Below are 15,619 nucleotides of genomic sequence, written 5' to 3'. Positions count from 1 at the left end.
TTAATCAGAGAGTAGTGTATAAGTACCAAGAAATTTGCAAGCTCGTTACTGTAAGTAGGAGAAACAAGGAAATTCATCATTATTTATGACAACTGTAAATATGTACCTCCACCAACAGAACTGTGGCATACTGTGGAGATAACAGTATGATATATCACAATAGTACAAGGATATTCATGGCTGATTATTTGAAATAGCAAAGATTTGGAAAAAACTTAAATGTCTCTAATAAAAAATTGTAATAGTTTATTGAATGTTAACTATATTCCAAGTACTATTGACTATTGTAGGTTTTAAAATGAATAATCTCTTTCCCACAAACCTTTATGAAGTACGTACCATTATGACCCCTACTTAACATATAGTCGTGTCAAAGAACTTATGTATATTTATATGTAGTCTCCTGAAATGTTGTTGTTCAAACAAAAAGAAGCAAATTCAAAAATTCTCTCTGTCTCTTTCTCCCTTTCTCTCACATGTACACATATATAAAAGTGGTCAGATTGGATTTTTAAAAATATTTTATTTATTTATTCATGAGAAACACAGAGAGAGACAGAGAGACAGAGAGACAGAGAGAGACAGAGACAGAGACACAGGCAGAGGGAGAAGCAGGCTCCATGGAATCTGACGTGGGACTCCATCCCCGGTCTCCAGGATCATACCCTGGGCTGAAGGCAGTGCTAAACCGCTGAGCCACCCAGGCTGCCCTCAGATTGGATTTAAAGAATTAACCCAGCAATAGATTTCTTATAAGAGATTCAGTTTAAATATAAGGACACAGAAAAGCTAAAAGGAGAGGAAAAGACAGCATTCAGACACAATATACAAAAATCAATTGTATTTCTAATACCAACACTAAAACATAAAAATAAAATATTAAAAATATTATCTGCAAAAGAATAAAATATATCAAGCACTTTGTAGAATATCAAATGGAAATATTTAAAAGTTCTATACTAAATGGTACAAAATGTTATTAAGATCTATAAAGAAGACCCAAATGACTGGAGGCATATGCCATGCTAATGGATTAAAAGGCTAAATAGTATAATGATGCTAATTCTTCCAAAACTGATTTATAGAGTCACTGTAACCTCAATCACTAATCCCAGTTGGGAGATGCGTGTTTGTATGTGTGTGTGTGTGTGAAGTTTGAAAAGTTCATGCTAAAATGTATACAGAATATAAAGGGTTAAGAAATAACCGATGCAATCTTGAAGAAGAGGAGGAACATAACTTGAAGATCTAAGCTACCAGACATAGTAATGACTAACAAACTGGTATTAGTTCAAGGATAGACAATAAACCAATGGAATAGACTAGAATTCAGAAACAGATCCAAACACATAGGGTCACCTGATGTTTGACAAAGCTGACATTACAGAGCAATAGGGAAAAGATGACAATTATTTTTTTCAATAAATGGTGCTGGGTCAATTGGATATCCATTTGGAAACAAATGAATGTTGAACCTTTTATCTCGCACCATCCACAAAATTCAATGCTAGTTGGATTGTAGATCTAAATGTGAAAGGTAAAAAAATAAAGCTTTTAGGAGAAAACTTCAGAGCATATGTCATGACCTTGGGACAGGAAAAGATTTCTTAAACAGGGCACAAAAAACACTAATCATAAAAGGAAAAAAAAAGGATACATTGGATTACATTAAAATTAAGAACTTCTAGTCATCAAAAGACACTGGTAAGGGAGGGAAAAGTCAAGCTAGAGTGGGAGAAATTATTGGCACTAACATATTCCAGGCAAAACTTTATACCCAGAATATAAAGGACTCCTATGAAATAACAATTAAAAGCAAAGCACCCAACATAAAAATGGGTATGACTGAATGGCACTAAACAAAAGATAACCCAATGACCACAGGAAATGCACAAATTCAAACATAAACTGCAATGAGACACATTTTCATGCTCACCAGAAAGGCTAAACTAGAAATATAGGCCCCATCAATAGAAGTAAGGAGTGCAGTGATGAAGCTAACTTGCACTCTGACAGCGTAAATCAGGACAATCACCTTGAAAAACTATTTGGCAGTATCAACTAAAGCTGAATATGTATATTCCTGTAAAAACATGACGAACACTTTGTTCTGCTCTCATATGAATAAGCACGTGTACCCATCACTTATACAGATATGACAAAATAGTCTGCACCCTGAGATACTGCAAGATCAACAGCCCACCTGTGCAGTTCTGGAACTCAAAATAAATGAAACCTTGAACTTTCCCTATATGCCTTGCCTGTCTTGCAAAAACAACTTTATCACTGACTTTTGTGGTGCTAATATCTGAAAATGGGCCATGACCTTTGTGGATACGATAATCATGTGAGAAAGTTGTTCTTTTCCATCACAAAGAGATGAATCAACTAATGTGAACCTGGAAATCTTGAGGGATTTTTCGTGGTTAAACAATCTCTTGGTTTTTCTGTTTTAGTGAGTCTGAAGCCTGTTTTTGTTGAGTCTTTTACGCTACTTTACAAATAATCATCTTTTCTTCTTCAGATCTACAAGTCTTCTTTTGACAATCTTAAAACAGACTAATTCTGCTCCTAGTCACAGACACAACACAGTGAATATGTATGTTAACGTGCATGACTGTTCACAGGAGAACATAAATAAATGAATTGTGGTATAAAATGGACTGGATAGGATGGATAAATGAATACAGTTTATATATATATATTTTTTTAATTTTTTATTTATTTATGATAGTCACAGAGAGAGAGAGAGAGAGAGAAAGAGAGGCAGAGACACAGGCAGAGGGAGAAGCAGGCTCCATGCACCGGGAGCCCGACGTGGGATTCGATCCCGGGTCTCCAGGATCGCGCCCTGGGCCAAAGGCAGGCGCCAAACCGCTGCGCCACCCAGGGATCCCCCAGTTTATATATTTGATGGAATATTATACAACATGAGAATAAACAAGCCATTATCACGTGCAACAAGAAACGTCTATCTCAACAAACATAGTTTTGAACAAAAGAGTCCAGACACATAAAATACTTACTTTATGAGTCCATTTGTATAAAATTTTAAAACAAGGCAATTTATTCATGGTGATAGATGTCAGGATAGTGAGATATGATTACCTTTAGGAGTGGATAATGATTAACTTCAGGAGTGATTCATGTGCTGCTAATATTCTTTCTTGACCTACATGCTGGTTACATGGATGTAGTCACTTAATGAAAATTTATCAAAGCTTACAGTTAAGATCTGTGCACTTTTTAGTGACTATGTCATGCTTAAAGACTATTTTAAAATGGAAAAGGACCTAGATTGATGATAGAAAGACAAAAGCGTATGCCATGACATAATGGTATGAGGAGCAGCTCAGTGATCACAGGCTGACTGTGAGTGAGGCTGGTCTGACTTGTGTGGAGACGAGAGGTTGTGTGTATGAAAGAAATAATCTGAACACATCTTAAAATAAATCCTTCCTCAAACCTGGGAAGACTTTGGTCAGGGATGATGGGGATGGGGGTGAGGGCTGGGCTGGTAGCGGTCTGAAATAGTCATGACAAATAGAAAATTAGATTGCATCAATGAGAATGAAAAGTGACTTGGGCTATAGTGTGAGGAAGGCAAAAGAGAGTCAACGTGCTCAGTCAGGGTTCCAGCCTTGTCAGGGGTTGATGATCAATACATTTTAATCTGCGTGCTTATTTCCTTTAATCTGGCTCATGATTAAATAGGTCAGCTTAATGCATCTATACATTTCATGCATGTAATATCCTTACAGGATGGCTGTGAATGTAGCTGCAGCAGGCTACACAACTGCAGCCTTATTTGCTAGAGCTTCCTGACCATAATCCGAAAATGCATGGATCAAGTACTAGCCAGTATTTAATGATCAGTTCCTAGATATTCAAGCAATGGGAAAATAGGATAAAAAATAAGATATTAGGTCTTCAGAAAAGCTAACAACATACATGGAGATATAAGGCTACCACATATAAAACTACTGAGTGGGTATAGGAACAGCATTTCAGTGCCTACCTTGTGTGAAGGGCTCACACCCAAATACTCAGCAACGGTTCTCAGCTGTGTGAAGGGACCACAGGGTGTAGGACCAGGAAACATCTGGGAGAATTTTCTTGACAGCAGGAATGGAACTGCATATGTCTTTTTGTTGTTTTAAAAGATTTTATTTTTAATCTCTACACCCAACATGGGGCTTGAATTAAAAACCCTCAGATCAAGAGTTGCATGCTCTACCGACTACGCCAGCCAGGTGCCCCCTGGAACTGCACATATCTTTATGTTACAGTCATATTTAGATCATTCATGATATCAAATGTGTTTTTACACAGGTGTGGGGACTAATTATTATTTTCTAGCATATCCAAGTAGGATACCAACATGATGACCTTAAGGAACAAAGCCTATGACATGGAACATGGAAGATTCTAGATTGGAACTTATCTCGATGCAGTCATTCTGACATTTTTCCTATGAAATGGAACATGAATCACACTTTGGAGCCCTAAGGGACACCCCTACTTATCATAACACAGAAAGCCAATGTGCCCACTCTTCCACTTTAAAAGGAACAACTGAGCTGCACAAGTCACAAAAATCAAGATGGTGTCAGAAATAGTGAATTTCACATTCAGAACCAGCAAAACAACTATCAGATGGGGAGTCCGGCATTGAGGTGACTGGGTTTTGGTGCTCTCACAGGAATCAAAGATATTATGAATAAGGATTCACAAGCAGATATAAGGACCCCTATAGATTTCCAGAAATACTTGGGTAGAGTCACCACAAGAAAAGACCGATCTATCTTTCAATGGAAGGGATCAGAGCATCAAAATTGGAAGCATTCATGTAAATGTCACTTCATCTATTCCCTCAAAGGTATTTATTGAGAATGTATTCCCATGCCAGGCATAATTTAGTCCCTGGGCATATGGCAGTAGATAAAATAAAGAAGGGGCCTTCTTTCAAAGAGATTATATTCTAGTGGAGAGAGAAAGAATATAAACTTGAGAACAAACAAGTAAGTTAAGGAAAAGGGCTACAAATTAAAAATAAAATGGCAAAGGCATGAGGAGTGCTTGGAACAGGTGCGTCCTTCAGCCAGGACTGCTAGCTGGCCCACTGTGTGGACCTAAATGATGAGAAGGAGGGAGCAGCGAGAAGATGGGGAGAGAAGCCACAGCATACGTTGAGAAGCCTTAGACATGCTGGTTTCAGTAGTACTGGCAACTGACTTCACATCTAGGTCACTGTTAAATGTATAAACAACAACTGTCACCAAAGCTTCCTGGGGAAGTCCTATAGCCTCTGATATATGCTAATGAATGCACTGGAGTCGAAGGAGAAAGACAATTAGAGAAATTGTGCTAAGTCAGCAGTGCCCTTGCATTGATAACATGTCTGAGGACAACCTATCCTGAGGCACTCCCAAGCTCTATCCTGACAGGCACATGCAGAGCTAAAATAATCCTTGAATCCTGTGTGACTCTGAAGCCCTAACAGTGCACTGAAACACCTCTACCATGCAGCCACATTGAATGTCAGTACAGTATCCCCATGTTTCAGCAGAAAGAGCTCAGACCCAGAGTTTGAAGACATGAATTTAGGTCTGGACTCTACCTGTCAAAACTGAGTAAATTTAGACAAGCTACATTCTTCATCTATAACCATAAGGATGACACCAAGATCACAGAGTTTTGCAATGATGAGATGAGATCAACACCTATAAACATGTTTTGTTCATTCCAAAACATAATGCAAGTATTTGTCATCAGAATCTGTGTATCCTGAACCAAATCCAGCCCCAGTATAGAATAATCAACCTCTGAAATGCTTACTATAATTGATATATCCTTTATTTTTTGTCTTTCACTTGTATTTTTAATTTAAATTCAATTAATTAACATATGGTATATTATTAGTTTCAGAGGTAGAGATCAGTGATTTAGCAGTTGCATGTAATTCCCATGCTGATTCCATCACATGCCCTCCTTAATGACCATCATCCAGTTACCCCAACCCCCTTCCAGCGACCCTCATATGCAACAAACTAAGATATATCCTTTATATCCTTTCTTTCCGAGTGAATTGCCGATTGAGAAAAGCTGATTGGCATCTTTAGATGAAGCACCTGACTCTGGCTTCTCTCTATAAGGACAAATCAATTCTCAATTTCTTGGTTCGGGTACTGTGTTTATCCAGTGCATTGTACACAAGTTCTGGGCATGATTCCATTCAGCCCTAAGCAATTCGCATTAAAAATATTCGAGCCACACCTCTGCTCATTCACTTCTGTTTCCGATGGTGCCTGTGGCTATTCCTGACTCATCATTCGGTGTCCAAGTCAAAGGGAGGAGGACTGCAGCTGGAATGTTCCTTATGACAGTGGCCAAAGCAATTCCATGTATTAAATAATAAATAGTCCTGCCGTAGGTCATACTTTTCTGGTTGCCTATCTTCCTCTTTTCTTATATTTTTTCTTTCTTTCTTTCTTCTCTATCTTTCTCCTCCTTCTTCTTCTCCTTCTTCTTTTAGAGGGTGAGTTATTACTTTCCAAAAAAATGAATCATGGGGCTACCTATCTCTGAAAGTAAGGTATACCTGGACTGTACAGCTTTATACTGAATCTTGTTATTTTTAGTACAAAATGAATGGAATGCAAAGAACAGAGCCTCCACAGATGGTTTAAACCACGTATAAGTGAATAGTTATTATGAAGCCACATATGGCCTACCCAGCTTCATAGACTCATTGTTTAATGTCAAAGCAAAAGGATTCAAGATGTAAAAGGCTCCCAGGGGCTCCACAGTGTTTATAAGAAAGCTAGACTTGGGCCTTTCAGTCAGGTGGTCCCAGGGCTATTCTCTCATACACGGAGCTCACTCTTGAGAAGTTAGGCCATCTGGGGCCACCATTCACCTGCTGTATTAGCTTCCTATTGCTATTTTAACAAATTGCCACATACATAGAGGCTTCAAAGAACACAAATTTATTCTCTAACGGTTCTGAAGTTTAGAAGTTAAAAATGAGTCTTATATGGCTAAAATCAAGACGTTGGCAAGGCTGATTTCTTATAGAGAATCCAGGGAGAATCAACTCCATGGCTCTTCCAAACTACTAAAGCCTGCCAGCATTTCTTGGGTTGTGGCACACATCACTTCAATCTCTGCTTCTGTGGTCACATTGCCTTCCCCTCTTACTGACTTCAAACTCCTGCCTCTCTCTTATACAGACTCTTGTGATTATATCAGACCCACCCAGATAATTTGGGATCATCTCCCCATCTCAAGATCCTTAATCACAACTGTGAAGTCCCTTTTGCCATATAAAGTAACATTCACAGATTCTTTTTTTTTAAGATTTATGTTTTTTTTAAAGGTTTTATTTATTCATGAGAGACAGACAGAGAGAGAGATTGAGAGAGTGAGAGAGAGCAGAGACATAGGCAGAGGGAGAAGCAGGCTCCATGCAGGGAGCCCGACGGGGAACTCGATCCCGGGACTCCAGGATCACGCCCTGAGCGGAAGGCAAGGGCTAAACCGCTGAGCCACCCAGGGATCCCCACATTCACAGATACTTGAGATTAGGATGTGGACATCTTTGAGAATCATTATATCCATTATTGGGTGCCCAGTTCAAGTTGTCCTGCTTACCTGAGGATGAGAAGGAATCTTCTAAACAGAGAAAAAGAGAGTTCAGACTGGCTTAAACTGATAGGAGTTAATCATATTTTCTTCTTTCCTCTATTCCAACAGCTTAACTAGTTCTTGACATACAATATTCCTCTAAGTGAGAAAGACTGCTAATTGTCCCCCCAATATGCATGTCACACTTTGTCCTTTGTCAGTAGAAAACCCTGGTATAGTTGAACACAAGGCTGCTTACGATTAGGTATTTTCAAGTTCTGGATAATGGAAGCAGAAGAGAAGTGTACAACTTTCAGACTATGGTTCTAGAGTAAAACAGTGGGCTCTTCTTCCCTCTCTCCTTCCTGGTGGCTCGCATTACAATGTGGTAATGGGAAGTGAAACTGTTGGAAAAGACCATGAGACAGAAGTCATGAGCCGAGCACCAACAGGGTAGATGGAGCCTTGGGTCCTTGAAAGAGTGGAACTATCTGATCAGCCCGGTAGTACGTGCTCAGATTATTTACAGACAATTGAGTTACAGAACAATAAACTTCTTTCTTATTTGGGTATAGGAGCCAAACTCATATCCTAACATAGTTTTCTTTTTTTTTTTTTTTCTGAAGAGGGCACTAAGGGCTTCTTTCTTTTTTTTTAATTTTTTTTTTTTTTAAATTTATGATAGTCACACAGAGAGAGAGAGAGAGAGAGGCAGAGACATAGGCAGAGGGAGAAGCAGGCTCCATACACCGGGAGCCCGACGTGGGATTCGATCCCCGGTCTCCAGGATCGCGCCCTGGGCCAAAGGCAGGCGCTAAACCGCTGTGCCACCCAGGGATCCCTAACATAGTTTTCAACATATGAGAACGAACTCATTCTTTTCACAGCTTTGCCACTAAATGGATATATGATCTTACATAGATCAGTTTGCCTCTCTGATCCTTAGTTCCTTTAGTTGAAAAATGGAATTGATAATAATATGTACCTCGTGTGTTGCAAACATTAAATAGGAGTGGACAAGTGGCCATCATTTGTGAACTCTAAGGCACTTTACAAATATAAGGGTTGAAAGTTTAAATGTAATTTCTGATTCCTCCTCAAACATGCTTGGCTTTTTAACATTTTATTGTCTAAAAGGCTCTGCCAATTTTCTCATTGACTTTCATTTACTTAATAAGGTCAGCAATATAATTTGTAGAATATATATAAACTTTTTTCTTCTAGGAGTTAATAAAACTATGTTTATTTTGAATGGAAAAACATAAGACCCATTAATTTTTATCTTCCTGCACTAGCCTTTGTAAAAATGTTTGGTCACCACAGTGTAGAAGAGGAAAACTTACCTTTCCTTCTACCCTTATTAGTTCTTGTCTTAGGGTACTTTAACAAAAGACAGATTAAGAGGAGAAAAATGTGCAAGTGTATTAGATGTTAAGTTTTACATTATACAGAAACCCTCAGAAGTAAATGAAGACCCAAAGGCCCAGTTAAAGTTGAATGTTTAAATGATTTGGGCAAATCGTAATAAACTATGAAAACATGATAAAACAAAGGGGTTGGCCTAGAGCACTTAGTATGCAAGTGAGTAGAAAGATAAGGGTTAGTTTCAGAGGCTTGTTAATACAGACTTTCCTCTGCATCTTTGGTGATGAGAATGTTGCTTTCCTCCTGGAAGAGGGTGGACTTTTCATATGGGGGTTTTATCTCCTCATCAGAGCACCCATTTTGCATCCGTGGTTTTCTTAAGTGCCTTTAGCTCAAAATAATCTTTATGCCAAAGTGGCATTTTGGGGGGTGGTATATTTTGCCACCCTTCACCAAGCTTAAACAATGTCTATTTCTCCAACAGTGACTACATGTAAAAGAACATGGTCACCCAACTGTGGATTCAGAAGGAATAACCTGAAAAGGAAATGTGAAAGTCCTGTGCTAGCTACAAATTAAGATACAGGAATTCAATGTATGAAAGAGGTAAAAGACCAACACTTTCCACACAAAGAAGGTCTAGAACACCTTGTCCAGGAAGCAGAAAGAGATCTCTGTAGTACATCCTGTCTCCCAGCTTCAGAGTCCTGAGCTGTAGATTAAGTCACAGCTTAAATTCTACATTTAGAATGTGCTCAGAGCAGAGGTTGGAAGAACACAAATGAAGAAGGGTGTACGTTGGTTGACAGACATGTTCTTCTAGTATCCCAGTGGCCATTTGAGTTTGGATCAGGGACTAGTACTGGCCAAGCAAGGACTCTATGAACTCCTCAGGTTGGCTCTTGATTACTTTTTATTCTTCATTTTCATTCCTTCCCTTTCTATCCTCTGTGGGATCAATTTGGTAAAATAAAATGAGCCTTTGGGAACCAGAGAAACAGGGTAATATTGAACTCTTACTTTTTGGCAATCAGCAGTATTTAAATGTTTTATCAATGTTTAATATGATGGGAGAATGAAATTAATATATGGTTCCTTTTGTTATCCTTTTGTCCACACATGTAAGACTCCTGCTTGCATTTTTTTTTCTTTTCTTAACAAAAGTTCTTTACTGACAAATTTTACCATGTTTCTATACAAATTTAAAGACAATCTTTAGTAAATAATAGAGTTTCAAATTTGCAACTCAGGGGTCACAGAGAACTTTTCTTCTGTTCCTTTTGTGTTTGGCATATATTGGGCACCTTTCAGGAGCTGTTACACATGCAAAGGGTTGTTCTTCTGGATGAATAACAAACTGGTGCAAGAAAAACCACCCAGTACACTGTAATTACAAACTGGAAACTCATAATTGGTGCATGAACCACTTCCTTTATGAGTTGCTCGGCTTTATTCACAACTTTTCTTGTTGGAAGGGCCATGTCTTCTGGCTCTGCCTTTAATAATGGTGATAATCATAATAACTGTAATAATGGAGCATTACTTTCTAATTACAAAGAAAATTTCTTCTGAAGGGCTCAGAGCACTTCACAGACATTATCTCATTCATTCTCATAACCTCTTTGTGCTGCTTGTCGGTCACTAGCATGGTCATAGTAACAGCTTGGTCATGTTCCACTTCTCCATACTCTCATAAAGCCAGGATGGCAAGGGGAACCTTGACACTTCCCAAACTCTGGTGGAAACTTTTGCCTATTTCTGAATAGGGTTAATTATGCAACTTTAGACATCAGTAATGCGACACAAAGCATTACATGCAAGCTACACCTTGTTGGAAGAGAAACTTTTCATGATTTCAGCCCATCCTTCTAAGGACACAAGGCTCTGCATTCTGTCAGTGGAGAGCTGCCAAATACACAGATTCACCCCTGTTGCTAATATCATCCTATTGTGCTCTATCACATAGTGGAGCCTAATGTGACTGATCAGTTCTCCAAAACAGGGCTCAGCAAACTGTGGTCCACAGGCCAAATCTGGATAAGAATGGTTTTTCTGTTTGTAAATAATTGTGCATGTAAAATAGTTATATAAGTCCCTAAATAATATCCTGGATTTCACCCCTTGGATTCTGAAATCTAAAATACTTACCACGTGGTTCTGTAAAAGTTTGCCAACCTCTACTCCTAAGAATAGGACACAGACATGAAAGCCTGGACAGTGGGAGGCGAGCAGCATGAATAATCCCTGAACACTTCCAGGGCATAATCAAGAAAGATCCTAACACTAAGATTCGCAATGCACCTGACAGAAAAAAAACGTCAAGACCTGGCCATGATTCGCTAGTGCTCTATTTACCGCTTTAATTTCTCAGTTAGATTATTTCTTGGGTGTAAATTATACTTTTCCCCCCAAAAAAGTATATTTATAATATGGCTACACCAAGTGATACTTTTTTGTTTCCTCTTAAGGTTCATATCTCCAAGCCATTGTACTGCCATACAATTGCCAAGATAGTCACACTTATGTGTGTTTTTAACAGTATGTATTGCTTGTGTCTGGGCTGTTCTATTTGCACCAAAAAAAAAAAAAAAAAAAAAAGGATTAAAAGCATCATTATGACACACCTTAGAGATGTTTACTAGTCTTTACAGTCAGTGAGTAAGCAATGGGTGTGGTAGTTTTGACTTATTCACGTTCTCATGGTGTTTTGCTTTTCTGATCTCTCACATTTGGATGAAGCCTCAGTCTGTTTCAAGGCATTTAATATTCAGAACTTCGTAGAGACAGAGTCTGATAAAAACCTTCAGGAAAAGGACAACTGGTAATTGGGCCTAGTCTTCCTGAGCCACAAATGACAGTGGGACTATTTTGTTTCTGAGACTGGCACTGACTTTTTCCGGTCCTCATGTACCTCTTAGCTTGTCATTTTGCTTACTTTTTCCCCTCCTGTTCATTCCTCTCCTTTATTCCCCCCATTGGACCAAAAATATGTTGGAAACAAGGTAATAAATTAGACACTTTTATATTTTAAGATCAGCTTTCATTTAGTGAGGACTTTATAAGTATTTAGTACACTAGGAGAATAGTTTTCATTGCTGACTTTTGGGTCATGTCTACTGTTGGGTGCAACTGACGCAGTAAATAGAGTTGATTTTGACAAAGAAGGAATAAGGGCAAGGTTGAACACATGTTCCTCAGGCATAGTGTTCTTAATATGTGAGTATGTCACAACAACAAATCCAGTCCTACCTGTGTGCCTGGATATTGAGTATCACAGACAGACTTTAATTTGTCTTGTCCCCTTTCATGTTGCAGAGCAGAAAGGATGAGATGATATGCAATTGCTGGGGGAGCAGTCAATAGATCAGACCCGCAGTGTGTGTCTTGAGAATCATGTTGACTGCAAAAGGGATTAGTCACCAGTCACGGCACCCTGTAAACCAAGAAAACATTTTTAATGGCAACAGTTAACAGAAGACAGGAGGCAAATTGTAAAAATAATTATTGAAAGTCAATGTTAAAATTCTATTTGGAACTTTAAAAAGTAACCTTTGCTATGATCCCAGAGGCACAGGTAACAAAATAGAGATACACTGAACTTCATCAAAATTAAAAACATTTATGTCTCAACAGATATTATCAAGAAACGAAAAGGAGAAACCGACAGAATGGAAGAAAATACTTGTAAATCATACATCTGACAAGAGATTAATATCCACAGTATTTAAGTACTCCTATAACTCAACAACAACAAATAAACAACCCGATTTAAAAATAGGTAAAGAATTTGAACAGATGTTTTTCCAGAGAATATATGCAAATGACCAATAAGTATATAAAAAGATACTCAACATCATTTATCATTAGAGAAAAGCAAATCAAAACCACAATGAGATACCACTTCACATCTACTAAGGTGGCTATCATCATCATCATCATCATCATCGTCATCATCATCATCTTCAACTAGAAATAACAAATGCTGGGGGAAGATATGGTGAAAATAGAGCCCTTGTGCACTGCTGGTGGGATTGTAAAATGATGCTGCCATTATGAAAAAACAGTTTGGTGTTTCCTCAAAAAGGTAAATACAGTATCTCCCAGTAATTCCACTTCTAGGTCTATGTCCAAAAGGATCGAAAGCAGTAACTCAAACAGATTTCTGTACACTAGCATTCATAGCAGCATTATTCACCACAGCCAAAAGGTGCAGGCAACCCAAGTGTTCACAGATGAATGGATAAACAAAATGTGGTATATATACAATGGAATATACCCAGCCACAGAAATGAATGAAATTTCAACATGGGATACAATATAAATGGAACTTCAAAACATTGTGATTAATGAAATCAGCCAAACACATAAGGACAAATATTGTATGATTCCACTTATGTGTGGTACCTAGAATAAGCAAATTCATAGAGAGAGAAAGGAGAATAAAGGTTAGCAGGATCTACAGGCAAGGGAAAAGGAAAAGTTATTGGTTGATGGATATGGAGTTTATGTTGTGGATGATGAAAAAGTGTTGGGGATGATGAAAAAGTATTGGGTATGAATAGTAGTGACAGTCACATAACATTGTGAATACATTTAATTGCCACTGAATTGTACACTTACAAAAAATGATTAAAATGATGAATGCATGAAAAAAAAACAAAAAAAAATAAAATGATGAATGCATGTTATATTTTATGTATGTTTTATCTCAACAAAAGTAATTAAAAAAATCTTTGATATTCACTTCTATCTTCTTCTTCTTCTTCTTCTTCTTCTTCTTCTTCTTCTTCTTCTTCTTCTTCTTCTTCTTCTTCTTCTTCTTCTTCTTCTTCTTCTTCTTCTTCTTTTTCCAAAAAGCTAACATTTTTATTCTTAGTTTGGGCTTTTGTTCTCATCATTAGGCAAGTAGTTTTCAAACTTGAAACTGACAGCAAAGCTCCCTGAAACAGCAGCTGTGATTCTGTGCTCCTCTCCAGGAATTGGAATCGTGTCTGTAGTTATAATTTCAGCACATGTGGACTGAGCTTGTAATATGTGTATTATAGAGCAGAGCTACAATTCATCTTAATGATGGTATGTGAAAGAACATCTCGGCAGGGCACCTTAATGAAATGACAATTGGTTGAAGACTTAGAAGATTAAAAATACCCAAGACTTTCAGAAGCCATATCAACTCTCATTTGGATCCTTTAAGGGATAGCATAAAATAATGTTCTCTGCTAAATAACAAGAAAGCTTATATCAAATAGACTAAAAATCCTTTTAATATATTTTTCAAGGATGCAGCCATTAAAAGCATCTAATCAGAAAAGCTAAAAATATGAACCAAATTCCTGAGTTTGAGTATATTATACAGACATCTCTGGGAGAAACTTCCTAATGAATGGACTAAAATATTGCCAAAAATAGTTATATTCTCTTAAAATAAAATACTTATAATACCTTTCATGGTGCAGATATTCTTGGTCAAGCCTTGTAGTAGACACAATATGTCTTCAAACTTAACTCTGAGAACAGTCTTGTGAGGCAGGTAGTAGTAAACCCATCACACTGATAAGAAAGCTGAGGCTCAGGGATGTTAAGTATGTTGACTCATAGTAGACAAGACTTCATTGCTATTAAGGCATGACTATCATTTAACAGTAAAAATGTGGACATATTATATGTCACATTTTATAATCATTACATTAACCAATACAACAAAGAGAAAAATTAGTCAGGCAGTCCTCCTTTTCTAGGTCCAACACAGCAAACAAAAGCAATGTATTTCCTGATAAGAATTCTAAATTCTTTCCCTGGATAACTTGAGATAGCCATCCCCTGTTTTAGTTTCCCTGAGAAAAATATAATTGAGTACCTCTTATTCCAAGTACTGTACCAACCATTTTCTCATGCCTTATCTCACCTAATCAATTCAACCTAATTTTTGTTATTTTCCTTTTGCATAGCTAGCAGACATGAAAGATGTGATAATATCCTCTGTGAAAACTGATATACCAGTACCTACTGGTATTTTTTTAAAAGATTTTTAAAAAAGTAATCTCTACACCCAATGTGGGGCTTGAAATTACAACCCTAAGATCAAGAGTTGCATGTTCTACCAAGTGAGCCAGCCAGGCACCCCCGAACCAGAACTTATTTTGTTAACATAATAAGCTACTATAATATACAATTAACCAACAATATTTCTTGAATGTTTCTGGTATTAAATGCATTTACCAATCCTTTACATATTTAAAGCAATGTATTTCAGAATTAGCAAATTCTTTTTTTTTTTTTTTTTTGAGATTTTATTTACTTACTCATGATAGACATAGGGAGAGAGAGAGGCAGAGACACAGGCAGAGGGAGAAGCAGGCTCCATGCTGGGAGCCCAATTCGGGGCTTGATCCCAGGTCTCCAGGATCGTGCCCTGGGCCAAAGGCAGGCGCTAAACCACTGAGCCACACAGGGATCCCCGCAAATTCTTTTTAAAATTATTATGCAATGCATAATATGAGCATCTATTGTGTTTACCACTAACTTTGACTATTTGGATATCTTCTAAAAAATTAGGGCATTCTGAAAACTTCCTAATATTCATATGGCCAAGTAAATTAGAGATGAAGTCATCCTATTAAGGCTATTC

At 37.7% G+C, this 15,619-nt stretch overlaps 1 long non-coding RNA gene across 1 annotated transcript; it reads left to right on the top strand.

Moving 5' to 3' along the window:
• Nucleotides 1-4,486: 4,486 nt before the first annotated feature.
• Nucleotides 4,487-12,936, top strand: LOC111098679. Its single transcript, XR_005369198.1, has 3 exons — nt 4,487-4,879; nt 9,476-9,597; nt 12,625-12,936. It is a non-coding gene; the product is annotated as an uncharacterized LOC111098679 (long non-coding RNA).
• Nucleotides 12,937-15,619: the final 2,683 nt, after the last annotated feature.

The sequence above is a fragment of the Canis lupus genome, chromosome 14, assembly GCF_011100685.1.
Source record: "Canis lupus familiaris isolate Mischka breed German Shepherd chromosome 14, alternate assembly UU_Cfam_GSD_1.0, whole genome shotgun sequence".
NCBI classification, from domain to species: Eukaryota; Metazoa; Chordata; class Mammalia; order Carnivora; family Canidae; genus Canis; species Canis lupus.
This window is presented reverse-complemented; position numbering and strand designations above follow the sequence as displayed.